The 16,033-nt window shown below is 42.1% G+C and overlaps 1 protein-coding gene across 2 annotated transcripts in view; it reads right to left on the reverse strand.

Moving 5' to 3' along the window:
- Positions 1-16,033, reverse strand: part of LOC120716387 (voltage-dependent T-type calcium channel subunit alpha-1I-like) — a 296,557-nt gene that overhangs the window by 227,730 nt on the left and 52,794 nt on the right. The gene's annotated exons all lie outside the window — the stretch shown is intronic.

The following is a 16,033-nucleotide window of genomic DNA, read 5'->3' on the forward strand; positions in this document are numbered from 1 at the left end:
CGTGACTATACTTCACTTATTTTAGATAGTGGGCCAGTTTGATCTTACATGAGTTGGACCAACTATTGCAAAATAATTAAATTAAATAAATACATTTAAACAAATCATATTTTCAAGTTGATATGATGAAAAAGAAAAACGGGTGTTTTCTGTAATATTTGGCAGGCTGCGGTTTATCTTATCGAGGTCTGTCTTTGTCAGCAAGAAGACTGAAGTTATAATACTGTAGTTAAGAGTCTAAGATTTATCGCCTCCTTCTGTGATTATTCAACATTTCCCAAAGCCTACAAGTGGGCCACACCGAACCCTTTGATGGGCTGGTTCTGGCCCCCTCATCATATGTTTGACTTTGATTTTTAAGAATAAATATGTGGTGTAATTTTTAAAAAGCCCTCTTTTCATTTGTAGTTTGGCATCAAAGTAAAATAAAATAAATAAGTAAAATCTTAGCACCTCGTCTGAAATGCGCTACGGAGTAAGACAGCTGTTTTCAAAAAAAATAAGAAACATTTAAAACAAAAAGTCACCTTAAACTGCCTTAAAATACATGTTCTTCCACAGAGTCAACTGTGTTGTGGTAGATATAACCCCACCGGGAGCGAGGTCTGTACATTACTGTTATTGTGCTGTAATGCAGCCAAATTCCGAATATCGTTGATCCCATTTACATATCCGTGTGCGGGTCAATTTCACAGTGGCATGATAATGTGCTGCGAAAATGCCTTTGTAGCCCATTATTGAATTCCATTACTCAGGAGTAGATGGTGGAGATTGTGACCATATTTCAGGTAAGTGACACTAATCTTGGGTACAGACCTTGAAACTGTGGTGCACATATAGATTTTCTCTTCCGCCGGATTAAAGATGTGTGTGTGTGTTTGTGTGTGTGTGTGTGAGAGAGAGAGAGACTCATCCGTGTTTTCTAAGCCTTGTAGCATTATTTACAGCAACATCCATAAGAATATCTACTAGCTGAAAAATTCTACAAGGAACTGTTAGTGTGTTACAGTTTTTCTCAAATGCTAAAACACATGTCACAAACGTTACCACCATGTTTCCCAATGTCCAAACACAACACCCTTCTCTAAAGCTACATAAACACAACCACACCTTCCCACTGCAAAACTCAAACTCCCACACCAAGAGAGCAGCTCGAAGCTGTCAAAACTGTAAACACTATACACAGCATTACACACTACAGCAAAACAATTGAAAACACAATGCTCAATTTGTGAGAAGGTTCTTTGTTTCATAACTGCCAATGCATATTTTAGAAACTATACAGTAACGGATCGTCGTAGATCTCTGCAGAGGATTAGGCATTTAGATTTGTGAGTTTCATATGAGTAGTATAAATCTATAGAAAATCCTGCATGTACGTACACTACTGTAACACAACTCAATGCAAAAACAGAATCTATTGCACACAACAGTAATCTTGAAAACATGAACAGGGTGTGAAGTTTTTTTATTTACGTTATTCACACCACACACACACGACAATCACTGTGCGGCATCATGTCGCTGAGCTGTTGCTCGCATCTCGTCCGTAATGATGGTGCGAGGTTGTCTTGCTCTCCCTCCTGGACCTTCTCCTCTCCCATGTTGGCCTTCTCCTCTTCCTCGTTGGTCGCTCCTCTTCCTCCTCTCATTTGAACTCCTCTTCCTCATTGGCCTGCTCCTCTTCTTCCAGGACCAGCTCTTCTCCCTCCTCTGCATCAAATTCCTCTTCCCCTAACTCTGCCTTCATCCATTGTGTTTGTTTGGAATCTTCAGCATACTGTGCACTCTGAACTTGCTTTTACATGTGGGTACAGCATTAGCAACAAGTGTCTTCAATTTTGAGTCATTGTGTGTAGTGAATGACGCCAGGTGTGTTCCCTGTGTTCAAAGATTGGTGACTGTGGCAAGCATTTTGCATCACATGGGCTTTCATTTGAGAATATGAGCAGAGTTGTTTTGCAACATGTGTTTTAGCAAGGGAGAATGTGTTTAGATTTATGAGTACAGAGGGTTGTGTTTTGTGAATTGTGTCTTCATGTGACATGTGTTTATGGTACTGGAATATGGTGGCTACATTTAGTAAATGTGTTTAGACTACTGGTCATTTGGGTTACAGGATTGGCTTTTGTGTTTTAACATTTGAGAAAAACTGTAATGTGTTCCTCTTAACTGGAGCCGGGTGCACTTGATCAGCCCATTGTGAGCAGAAAAACAGTTAAACAGAGCTTCAAAAGCTCGCTTTTGACTCCGAAGAGGAAAACAAGAAAAGGCTGTAGTATGCATTATCTTTTTTTTCTTTTTTTTTTCTTTTTTTTTTTAAATGACATCAGAAACAGCAGTATGCGACATTACGTGATGGCAGAGCTTCAGTTCATCCTTTGTCATTTTTTTTTTTTTTTTTTTTTTTTTAATTTTTAATTTATTTATTTTTTTAATAAATAGGACAGGGGGAATGAATGAGAGAAAGAGGGGGAGAGAAAGAAAGAAAACCAAAGGGGAGAAGAGATGGTGAGAAGGGGGGGGAAGAGAGAGAAAAAAAAAAGAAAAAAAAAAAAAAAAAACAAAAAAAAAAACTCCTGGGTCACCTGTATGGAGAAAAAAAAAACAAACAAACAAAAAAACAAACAAACAGAGGAGACAGCAAACAACAAAGAGCAACATAATAATAGAGAAAACAAAGCACCATCACAATAAACTAGCTAGTCATAGATATCAATAGTTACTAAATAATAAACGATATTGTGCAGCACGCAAGATAGACAGCGCACAGTGTGCTTTGAGGCAGCAGCCAAGAAAGCTTTAGTCCGCGTCTGTGAATACCCATGTGTACACCTGTGTGCATACCTGTGTGGATCAGCATGCTTGCATTCCAAAGGTTTCTCCATGTAATGATCTGCTAGGGAGTGTGGGGGGGCCACAGCCCCGTCCTCCAGGGTGTGAAGCGGGTATGGAGGAGATCAAAACTCCAGACATCCAGAGGCCCCCAGAACACAAGAGACCATGGAAGACCAACAGAGGGGCAGCCGCGCCACTGTTCCAGTAAGAGCTGAGGAGAGTCCCAGATGAGGGCTCGCCCAGCAGCCGCGGAGCAGAAGCCAGGGGGAGTTGCAGTGACGCGCCCGTGAGCTCCGCCGGCCCCCAGCTGTGCCTGAGTGACCGAGCCCCAGGCCGAGAGGCCGGGGGCACCCCATCTCCAAAGGGGCCAGAGCGAGCCCCAGGCCCCAGGCCCCGACAAGCGGCCGCCAAGGAGTGAGCCGGTGTGTACCCGGACGCCCACCCCCAGACACAAAGAACCACCAACACACCGACACCTGAGGGAGTCCGCCACCGGCAGGGGAAGTGGTGGTGGGTGGAGATAGGCCTCCATACCTTGGAGGGCCTGAGGTGTCCCCAGAGAGGTGGCGTCTGATACCCAACCTGACATATAGACACAGACATACAGGCACACACAGACACAAACATCCATTCCCACCCTCATGCTCTCATATGCACTCACTCCACACTCAACCAACGTGGAGACAGACATAAAGAGACGCTGTACACACAATCACACTCCCCAAGCGTACTCTACAAACCGGGTCTAGGTACCCTTGCCCCTGGAGGGGGGAATTGCACCCAGACCCAGGTGGTGTTACCCTTTTCCCTGCGGTGGGGAGAGGCAGACCACCCCGACTCCACAGCAGCAGGGAGGCCCCACACCCCAGACCGCAGTCGGACGGCCAACTCCTCCTACTAGCCCTCCCGCTCCAGCAGGCCACAGAGAATGGGGGTGGGAGAAGACTCCAAACCTCCCTCCACCCGCTCAATGTAGTGTTGATGCATATGTGTTCTAAGGTGCAATTAAAACCCAGGAGGGCATGGAGCTACCTGCCAAGGAGCAGCAGGTAAGCGCATAGTCCCTCCTGCTAGCCCTCAATGACTAAGTGTATTTAAAATTGAGAGGTGGGCAACGACGTCAGGGGTGAGGTATACACCCTGATGGTAATTTGGACTCCGTGATTGTGCCCACCCCCAAGATCCTATATGTATGTGTAATGAGAGTGTGAATAATGTGAATGTCTAAGTTGTGGGATAAAATTGAGGCAGAGGCAGCCAGAAGGGGACAGAGGGGGGGGGGTAGCCTCCTCTGCACCCTGGTGACATACCCCTACTCCAAGGCCCTGCATGTGTGGGTGGTTGTGGAGGAGCGGGAAGAGGGAGGCAGCTGGAGATGGGGAGGGAAGGAAGGGAGGGGCAGGTAACCCCTCCCTGGGGCCAGCTCCCCCGCTGACCCCAGTAGGCACTCCCACCCTCCGCGACCCGCCAGGGAAAGGGGGCCCAGGCCCATCAGACCGGGGCCCAGTGCAGTAGCGCCCCCCGGCTCCACAGAGCCCTGGACAGTCCACCCAACCCCACCACAGAGAAAACTGCACCCACCCCACCATAGTATGCATTATCGCTGACTGAGGCTTTAGGTTTCAGGTTTTTTTGAGCCAGCTGACAAAAAGGAGCCAGGCTATGTTGACACTGCTTCAAACGTCTCTGCTGGATGTTTTTATCCATTCTTTTCATTGAGTTTTGTCAATTTTATTTTATTTTTTCATCACTATTGCACATTGATGACTTTCCCTTTTCTTTATACGAAACAGCATTTTGTGTATCTCATGAATATCCACCTACAATATTAACAAGCAGTCAGTCATTCCCGAGATGGAACGGTGGAACGGTGGAAATAGGAAGCTGGCTGCACTAATACTTTGTGAGGATTTTTCTGAAGAGTATTTAAACGCGACAACGGTGTGACGATATTGTTACATCAGCAAGTTTTCTTAAAACTTAAAGACAATTCAACATGACATGCAGATGCCATGATTTCTTTTTTTTTTTTCAGATCACACTGTGATCACAGGTAGAAGCAAGAGACGGACAGAGAAGGTGCATTTTGAGTGAGTCAGCAGAGGGGAGGAGGGAGGAACAAAGGAGCAAGATTTCAGTGGTTTAGTCAGAGGCTTAGTGTTGAGAGGAATCAATATTGTGCAGCTGGAGTGAAAACACAGAGAACAGGAGTTCTGATATGACTAAGTGGCACCTGCCCATAGATTTCCAATGAGCGAGCGGAGCGCACAGATTTCAGCAAAATCTACTCACGCCATCAGTTTATCTCCATATACCAGAGTTTCTGAGGTTTTGCACTGTGTTGATCTCAGTTAAAGGCTGATTTTCAGGCTGTTTTTATGACTACAAAGAGAAGAGAAAAGCAAAAAGAGAAGGGAAGAAAGCTCACACTGAAGACTGCTAACCTGCGTTTCCTTATTACAGTGAGTGCAATATGCAATCGGGCTGTCAGTTGCCAAGGAAGGGCAGTGTCAACCCTGGCAAAGCTTTACATCTTCACAACAGAGAGAAGAAAGTAAAGCAAAGGACTGTTGCTGTATCAGAGCAAAGACCGGCAAAGCAGTTGGCAGCGTCTTAAATCTCAGTCTCTGGCAGAGTAATCATCGTGTCAGTGATAAGAAATAAAACTGTTTTGAACCTCGGTGGCAATTAGGATGTTGCAACAGTGTCAAAGGTTCAGTGCAAGGAAGGGAAAAGATGAAAGCAACAAGAAGGAGAAAAAAACTTAACACAGAGTGCAAAGAAAAATAAATATGTAGATAAGAATAAAACGCAAACAGTTGGAGGTTCGTGTAAGAGTATCGCTGATAATTAAGATACAATCTTATGAAACCTCTGCACATTATCGTTGTGATTTTGCATACTATCTTAAAGAAAGAGTTGGACAGCAGAACTGCAATAAAGAAGCCTAATGGTCTTAAAAGTTGAATGTTGTGTATTTGATGTCGGTATGGAAACAACTAGGAAAGGATGAATGGCTTCTGAGCGGATCACCCATTTCTGAAGTTCTGCAAGCTCTTGACAACACTGAGCTGTGGTTCACTACAGTTTACTATGCTGTGTAAAGTGAATGAAATGCTGTGTGGATTCCACGAGCCCAGATACTCATCTTCATCTGCTGTAATTTCCACTAAAGGTTCGCTTGCATGACCCTATACAGTTCCTATCACCTTCTGAACCTTCTCCACTGCTCTGCAATAATGTGACAGTAATTGTTCAAACAGTGAAATTCATGAGCATCAATATCAGGACGGTTGTTTTACTAGAAGACCCATTAAACACGATGACGCTTACCCATTATTGCTGATGATGGGGAACGTAGATGGCAATGTTTTTTTAATCTTTTTGTTTGGTTTTGACAGCAGGGCCCCAGATGTAATATCTATTACTCTTAGCTGTTTAGACTCTTGACCTTTGTCAGGAACACTGACAAAATGCAGGAAAAAACGGGGGGTTGTAGCCATAAACCTTGTGCGCTAAGAAAGCACATCTGTGCAGTCCCATCCTAATAACAGTACTTTTAAAATGCAACGTGCATGAGTCAGTGACACATTAAGGATCATTATGACCGTTGGGATTGGCTGGCTGCTGTTTACTGTCTGCAGCAACACGCTGATTTGACTTCACTGCTGTGTTTGCAGCTGGTGTGACATGTCCTTTACAGCAGTTAGGTTGTTTATTCTGTGACTGTGTCCCCAAGTTTCTGCTTTTTTTTGTTGACACGTCAGCCTGCTCTCAGCATTTGTATCCTCCGCAGTACTAATGCACTCCACGATTTTCTCATTTGCCGGCTTATCATTTTCTTGCATTTTTAAACCTGCTCCCCTAAAGTAAATGACTTTTTTTTGCATGTGATATTATCTAGACTGTACCTGTAATTACATATCACACACGACCAAGATTGAGTGCCCACCTTCACTTTAATGACCGTCCTGTGAAGTGTCCCCGTTTCAGCAACATTATTGGTCATATCCATTAATACACTGCAATTTCAAAATCATTTCAAGCATCTTTCAGGCTCGATAGCGTTTCATTAGAATGATTTACATTCTGAAAAAGAGCAGTTCATGCATTCTGGAAATGCTCCAGTATGAAGAAACTTGGTGTGAAGGAGGGTTCATGTTTCATCAAGTGATGTCACGTGCTGCAGTGTCAAAGGTGCTTGAGTTAACTAGATTGCTATCTCTGGGAACAAAAAGTAATACTTTTAAGCAGTCGTGAACCCAGAGCTCACCACACTCTTAATGGTCAGTCAGATATTGCAGATAAAATCCGCACAATTAATAACCCTGAGGTGAAGTTTACTGAAGACGAAGTATGACAGGGCACGGCTCTCATTAATCTGTCAGAGATAATATAACTAGAGGCTTTAAAATAATGATTTCAGCCTGAATATATACCAACAAAGTCAAAATGTCATTGAATCCACTTAAGAAGGAAGTTAACCCTCTCAAGGTAGGCGTTGCCGATTTGCAACAGTTAAAAACTAACAACCTGATTTCCCCACATACATGTTTTATGAGTTTTTTTTTACTCAGAAGTACCACTGCAGGACTTGGTTGTGCATTAGCAACAAAAAGTTTAATTTGAGCCTGAGAGGGTTAAGAGGAGGAAGCTTGTAGCTCTAATTATCTTAAAATATGATTTTTCACCTTCCTTGAATACTGTTGGTTTATTCAAAGCAAATATCAAGAGATTTCCAAAAGTCAAACTCTGTGCATAAAACTATTTATTTAAATTAAATGGAAGAAGAGAAGACTCTATAACGGTAACATCAGAATGAGTTTTCAGGTCACTGAAAACTCATTCTGAAGAAGATCAAGGTCCCTGAGCATAGCTGACACCAAACTAATGATTTGTGTTACCGAATCACGATGCTGAATAATAGCTCACATTTCCCTCAGACAACAGGCTGTGACTGTTCAACATTGTTTACCTTTTTGTTTTGAATGAGCAGGCAACAAATTAGACCTTATTATGCACCGTTCAGCGAGTGGAAGGCTATTAAAAAATGTAATAACTAAGCAAAGAAAAGGAAAACAAGTAGGTCTACCTTGAAGCTTTATCACATTAATGACACAGCAATTGCATGTTTTCTTTTGTCCCAAACCATGACTCTTGCATGTCAATCAATTTCTCCCCCTGGAAAACTGTTAGATTATGCAGCACTGAGCTAATTACATGCTTTATATGTGTTAGTTTGTTTCTCAGCTGAAAATCAGTAATCATCCACAGCCATTTCCTGTATGGTCTTAGTGGTGTAAGTGGCATATATGTGTGATTAACACCAGGTTGGACGTACTGAACGCAGATCAAATGTTAGCAGGAAGGTCATATATCATGGACTGATGTCAAGCTAAGGGTCAGGTGGGATAACTCTAAGATCTGTAGTCGCTCAGCATAGGGAAAACAATCACAACTCACAGTAATTTGTAATGTGAGCTCCAGTAGGCTTTCTTAGTGTACATGTGGTCAGCTAACCTGCTGCTCTTTGTGGATTTACACAACTAAATTCAACAAGATGTCAGCATTTTGACAAGCTATCTAAGCTGATGTCCATCCACTACACTGACACTACACTGTTTATACTTTATGTTACTCAGTATACAGCTGATATAAAGTTGCAATTCAGTTAATGAATCTAAGCATCATCAGCTTAAATGCAAATTCATCTCTGCTACACTTGATGTAACCTAAATCTGACCATAAGCACCACAGCCACTGTGCAGTAGTCCAGTACAGTGATTTACTGCGAATTCACCACAGTACTGCACGCTAACCTGTTTATCCTGCACAAAACTGCCCAGACTTTTCATGACACATTTCAATAGCACAAAGTTATTATTGTCACGGTCCTGGGTCTCCTGACCCAGCGTTTTTAGTTCTTTGTGATTTTTGTATTATTGTACTTGTGTGTGATTTATTCTATGGCTTCTAGTTTTGATCCCTTGCCCTTCATGTCTCTCTGTGTCTCTGTTCTGTGTAATTGTGTGTCTTTGCATGTTTGAGTTTCTTGTTTTCTGTCACCTGTGCATTATGTTCTCATGGTTGGTCTTTTGTTACTCCCTCTAGTCTAGTCTCTTGTGTTCCAAGCTGAGTATTTCCCTCTGTGTATTTTGGTTCTTAGACCTCTGCCTTATGGTTTATGTCTCTGTGTTTCTTAGTTGCTGTCTCCACTGTGTCAAGTTCGCGTCTCTGTGTGATACTTCCTGTTTTACTTTGATGGTCCGTGTCTTATGTGAATGCGTCGTGCTTTGCTTGTCTCATCAGTCCTGATTTCTCCCAGCTGTGCCCTCCTTCTGTGTCTCATTCCCCTCGTTACTTCCCAGTGTATTTAAACCCTGTGTTTCTCTGAGTCAGTGTTGTGTCGTCCCTCATGCTGTGTGTGATTCTCCCCATGTCTCCTGGTATACTTTATGATTAGCTTTTCCCAGTTTAGTTTTGTATTGCCTGTGTTCTATTTTTCCAGCAATTAAAGCTGTGCTTTTGAGTTCAAGTTCTGTCCCCGTGAGTTTGCGTTTGGGTCCTCTCCTGCCTGCCACACAGCCGAAACATGACAATTATAGCTTAGTTTGATTTGCAGGACATTTCGCAAAACTAAAACACATAATTTTATCAAAACACACCATACAGAAATCCAATATGTGATTAAAATTATGACATTACGAGTAAAATTTCAATCTGCAGATTATCAAAGTCCTTGCCTTTAAACCTAACCTCTCCTCTTCCTCTCCTGTCTTTCTAAAAGTTTCTCCATCTCTGAGTGAAGTTAGCTCTCCTTCTTTACAGCAGCTGGACCTTTAGCTAGCAACACACTGTGCGACAAACTGCACACAAATAGTTTGTGTGTTTGCTGATGTTTGTTGAGCTGATAGAAACGCTGAATTTGAAATGACCTGCCACACTCTTCATGCTGCCTCCTCTTCTGTAGCACTAGCTAGATGCTGGAGTACGCAAACAACCTACAGACACCTGCACTCCTCCCGGCCCACCTTAACCACCGAATAAAAGCGCTATAAATGATCCCGCTGAAACAAAACGTAACGAGCCTGTTTTGAAAATGTAAAGGCCACAAAGTACAGATATTTGTTTTAAAATGTAGGGAGTAAAAGTAAAAAGTTGTCAAAAAAATAAATACTCAAGTAAAGGAGCCTACAGATATCTAAAACATTCTGCTTAATTAGTACAAAGTATTTGAACTTTGTTACTTCCCACCTCTGGTGAACACTTTAGGTCATGACCTGAGGAGGCAGCTGCAAATACACATGCACATAGAATTCAGCAAACATCTTGAGCCACACCTTACGCCTTTTTCTTGTAAGTAGAAATTATTGTAAGATTTTAAGGTGGTCTTAAACAATAGTTTTCCTGGTTTTTCTTTGGACATTGGCTGCTTTTTTAACCTTCAGTTGCTGATGAGAGGGTATTGTGGGGTCGGTGGGATGGACCTCCAAGTTTGTGAATGTGATGCCTCAAGATGAGGTGACTAGGATTATGAAATTCATACCATCCATGCGTCCAAGTAGGAGTAGCATTTTTCCTGTTTCTTTAGTTGAATATATGAAATCTGACATCTATAGCTGATGAACAGTACCTGAACAGCACGTCCTTTAGAAAATGCAAAATATTTTACTGCAAAAACCGGACACAGGATGTTGCAGTATAATTTTGCAGATGCATCTGGCCCTTCAGTTGATCCATCTCTTGATCACCAAAGCCTCATCAGAAGTAGTCTCAGTGGAAGGGTGGCTGTCAAGAAGCCATTTTAAAGAAAGGGAAACAGGTAGAAACGACTGAGGCACGTCAAATTATACAAGAACAGGGTTGAAAATCAGTGACAACAGGTCTTATGGAGTGATGAACCTAAATTTGAAATGTTTTGGATCCATATGTGGTCAATACGTACAGATGAGGTCAGGTGAGAGGCTCGTCATGTGTCTACACACCTGTAAATTGCAGTAGAGACTCTGTCATAGTTTAGGGCTACATTTCAGTCAACAATGTTCAGGATCTTCTCAAAATAAATGGAATGGTAAATAAATGGTAAATGGCCTGTATATCCGAGCCCCGGCTTGGACAGTCTCGGTCGTTGTGTCTTTGGGCAAGACACTTCACCCGTTGCCTACTGGTGGTGGTCAGAGGGCCCGGTGGCGCCAGTGTCCGGCAGCCTCGCCTCTGTCAGTGCGCCCCAGGGTGGCTGTGGCTACAATGTAGCTTGCCATCACCAGTGTGTGAATGTGTGTGTGAATGGGTGGATGACTGGATATGTAAAGCGCTTTGGGGTCCTTAGGGACTAGTAAAGCGCTATATAAAATGGCCTGTATTTATATAGCGCTTTACTAGTCAGATTTTGCATCTGATTAACAGTTTCATTTCTCAGCATGACAGTGGGGTTGCAGTAAAAGCATACCTGGATGGAAAATTACACACTGTAACACTATCAGTCATGGACTGGGCTCCCCAGACTGGCCTCGAGTGCAGGCTGTGATGAAGAATAAAATTGGTTATACCAAATGTTGACTTTGAAGCTCATGTGAATAGCGCAAACTATTTTTGCCTTCTGTGCTGTATTCCCATTAATGTTTGCACATGCTTTGATAAATCACGGCACCCATTTTCCATTTTGCTGGCAAAATATAAGGAAATGACGGTGTGTACAGTACTGCACACACACAAAGAATGACAGATAAAGAAACTGCATTTCCCTCACATACTTTTGATATATTGAACTTTGAGCACCAATCAGGCTAATGCACAAAGGGTATGATGTGTAGTGCTTCCTCCGTACACAAGCACACACACAAATGTACTCACAAACTCACAGCTTGTTGCCAATGCAAGGACTTATTTAATTTGTTTAGTGTCTTCATAATTCACAAACATATCACCACTTTGCATTATATGAGGGCCAAAGCAATCTACAGTTCCATGAATGAGTGTGTGAGTTTGGCTGATTAAGTGGCTGCTGATTAATTTTGTAATATTACATCATCCCAAACAAACCGGTGTAATTTTGCACAACTGAACAAAATTCCTTAAGGAAATGTAAAGCTAAGCAGGAGCAGTTTGAATTCCATCAGGTAACAGAAGCAGTGATGAGCAGTCAGGCTTGTAGCCTCCACCTCTACCTGTTTTGCAGCAGATTTGCTGTGGTCACAACATTTTTCTGTGAAGTGCTCTGTGGGCTGGGTTTCAACTTTGCTGTCAGCTGTCAGCTTAGTGTTCACAGTAAAACAATAAAAGAAAGAACTTGCTGCTGTCTTCATTAGTTTAGGGATTTGTGTCAGTGTGTACGCTAAGGTTTTTATTGTTAGATTGTAATTACGTGTCAGTGTATCTCTGGCCATGTTGCAGTGAAATGCAAAAGTAATGGAACAAGTAGGATAACAAATGTCTTTACAATATAATGTGTTACACTAAGGTAATGTGGTGCGTTTCCGCTTCTTTCAGGCAAGACAATTCTGCCATACATGTATGAGTTTACCGGTAACCCCTGGTAAACTCAACCGCCTTTTTACGTCAAAAAGCTTTTCTTCAGCAGAAAAAGAAATTCAAAAAGGAAATACACTATCGAGGCCTAATTTTGTTTTAAGTATTATCTGAAGTTGTTAGCTTATGCAACAGCATGTTGTTCAAATCTGATGTAATATCTATCCCTTTTTAAAGAGAAAAGTACTATTCTATTACTGTTCTATTAAATAGGTGGATCTTTGTGTTGCTTTTGTTCATAAACATATGATATGCAGTATGTATAACAAGTCAGGAACCATCTATCCAGTCTCTTTAGGGTTGCAGGAGGTCTAGAGCCCACCAGGCTTCCATAGGGTAAGAGGTGGGGTACGTCTTGGACATGTTGCTAGTCAACACAGAAAGACATTCACATCATGGCTCGCTTATATTCACCAGTTAACCTGACCCCACTAGCCTCATGTCTTTGGAGTGTGGGATGAACCCAAAGTACCCAGAGAGAACCCATACATAGAACAGGCAAACTGTATACAGAGAAGCTCCAGCCAGATGGTGGATTTGAACCCAGTACCTTCTTGCTGTGAGGCAACAGCAGCTACTCTGTATACACAGTTCCACTGTGCTGTCCAGGTCAGGGAACCATGCCATGAAAATCAAAACCCTTGCCCCATTTAAATTTGGCCGATTGCCTGTGCGATTACCTTCGTGTGTGACTCTGGCTCATTCTCCGTACGATGCTATACATAGATCAGGACCTGGAAATCCCACAATTCTGTCCCCTCACTCTTGGTGTGTGACACCACATGATGGCATACACCACAGTTTAGATGGTGTCCACTTTATGTTCTCTCTCAGTACATTACAACTGAAGACAGCAATAACACATTAATGGTGTGCAGCCTGGTGAATAACTTAGATAATGGCGGGCTTGCTCTTTATTAGTCATCTCTTCACCTGTCACAGCCAGGCTTGGAAACACTAGTAAATTCAACAGAAATATGCAAAAAAAGCAACAACCCAAAACCTTGCTAGCTTTTCTGTAACAGGCACCGCATGGTACTGAATTCCAGTATTGGTCCATTAGAAGATGATCAAAAAGGAAAGATTAGACAAATGAGAAAATGAACCTCACACACTCAGTGGACGTGATGAAACAGCAAAGAGCTGATGGGAAAAACCTAAAAGTCATGAAAACATACATAAATGCATACATACTATATAATAACCTCAAAGTAATGACCACAGACTACCCACATGATTTCATACTGATACACCTACACACACACACACTTTTAGTTACCGGCAGCAGTATGGGAAGCTAACAGCTAGCTGCTTTGATGTGACACAGATCCTCATTAATGAGCTCCAGACCATGCTGAAAGCTTAATGGCCCATAGGCTCACTTAGACACAAGCACATACACACAGATAATATTATACACAAGATAATCAAGACCAAAGTGTACATGGGTAGACGGATGAACACATTCACTAGGACCGTACCGCACACCCACACAGACTCACACAAGCACACGCATGCAACTGCAGGCACCGAAGAAGCAAACGTGGCAGGCTCGTAATGATGTTGGCTACCTCAGATGAAAGGCTTTAGTAGGACCACTAGAGCCCAGTGCTGCTTCCCAATATCCCCATTGACATTTCCTGCAGCTAACAAAGATGAGCCGTTTGCTCATCGACTTTCCCATAGCAAAACAACCACTGACAAGCCGCAGCTTATCCCCAAGCAAGCCTACTTGCACGGATCAGGAATTGATTTTCAAACCACTTAAGACAGAGGTGAGCAAAGGCGGAGCATCGGAAGTCGGGTGTTTGACTGAAGGAGCACAGCAATCACCTTTTGATGAGCATAATTCGAAACAGGATGCACGCAACCTGGTGTTTTCAGTTTAACATTTTAATATATTTTCTGTTTACCAGCAATCAACTGGCAATGAGTATTAAAAAATAAAAGCCACTCGATTATTTGAAGTCGATTTGTTTGCCTATCTTGATTTGCTCTCAGAGCAATGTGAATAAGCAGTGATTTCTTATTTTTCTGACAGCTGATTTATCATTCTTGCTGAGGCTTGTGTGTGCAAAACCTTTAATTATCTAAACCACAGGAAGGTTGTAGTACTATACAAATAGTGTCGCTGGCAATAGTCAAACACATTCGCAGCACCCTAAGGAAATCATGGCTTGTTTACAAAATGTACACTCAAGTCCCATTTGAAATCTAAAAAGCTACACGCCACTGTGCATAAATGCTTTTTTTGCATGCAAATTTCAACCTAATTACTGTCGATTTTAACGCTTCAATGAGTCCAAAGAGAGTGATTGCTGAGGATGACTTATTAATGCTTTCTTTAGACACTAAGGGCCCGTGTGAATGCAAAACTTTCAGTGAAGGGTGATTATTTTGATCTTAATTAGAACGCACAGAACAAAGAAAAGACAGTGGAACAACTATCCATCCATCCAGCTATTAATGCCACTACTCGAGAGCGTGCCAGGTAAACTCTGTGTCTATCTAATTATACCATATCTGATTGCTGAACAACACAACACCAAACTATAGCATCTCATTTAAAGTCAGAGTTCTTTCAATTTAGAAAGGTGTTTATTTGAAATCATAGAAAGGAATCATCCATTAGCGAAATGAAGTATAGCTGAGCACTTAATATTTTATGCTATACAGTCAGTGTATCTTTGGTTCCACTTTTGAGCTGTAGTGTGCTCCATTTCTGTGGCTAAAAGGCTGCCTCTCACAGGCTAGCCAGGAGTGTAATCATAGCCACTGCTCAAACATCACAGTACTGCAATTTCAGCTAGCCCCTCATGACTAAAACACGCAAGCAACAAAAGTATTGCTTTCAGATGATTGAATCCTGATTTTATTTCAACTAAAAGGAAGCCATGAGTCTTGGCCGTGGCATTTTCCCAAAATGTCTCCTAAAGTAATTATGATTTTTTTTAAAGGAAAGAAAAACAACACATTTGAAAACTGCCCCTGTAAGAGAGATTAATTCATTCTGGGGAATCTAAAATGTTACACAAGTACCTTTTTAAAACACAGAAGGCTGAATTGCTTGTTAACAAGTGTTTGCTTGATGAGCCCAAAGATGACTTCTTATACGTCTTTCATCCACAGCTGCTCTTGCTTGTTCCATGTGTGGCAGAGTACAATAGAGACAGTACGTCTCTATTGCAGGTATCTCCACGAGCCAGCTGGCTTTTATCCATAAACTGCAATTAACTCCTCTCTCAGTCTTTTACCAGATTCAGACAGAACAGACACTGCTAAGGACTGCGTAGCTGTTTGGCTTTAGAAACAGTGCAGAGAACAAATCATTTCTACATAAGCGCTTGTGTGCAATCTCCAGCTCAACATTTCCTCCTCAGATGAAAGATGTGTGTCATGGCCTCTGGGCTTGTGCTATTTAGAGAGCCGATACTACCAGTTAGGCATTAATGATTTTTTCTTGCTGACGATGTGGGTGCTTCATGCATATAGTATTTTTTTCTATCTGCATGTGTGTAGGTATGCCAGCTCTGTAACTGGTGATGAGCAGCTGGCAGGATTTTATGGTGATACATGTGAATTAAGTGTGTGAGAAATTTCTGTGCATTTTAACTCTATCTTGTCTGTCTGAGTGTTATGAGGGGCATACCATTAGCTTTATTTTGTC

This window comes from Simochromis diagramma, unplaced genomic scaffold (assembly GCF_900408965.1).
Source record: "Simochromis diagramma unplaced genomic scaffold, fSimDia1.1 OVJJ01000325.1, whole genome shotgun sequence".
Lineage (NCBI taxonomy): Eukaryota > Metazoa > Chordata > Actinopteri > Cichliformes > Cichlidae > Simochromis > Simochromis diagramma.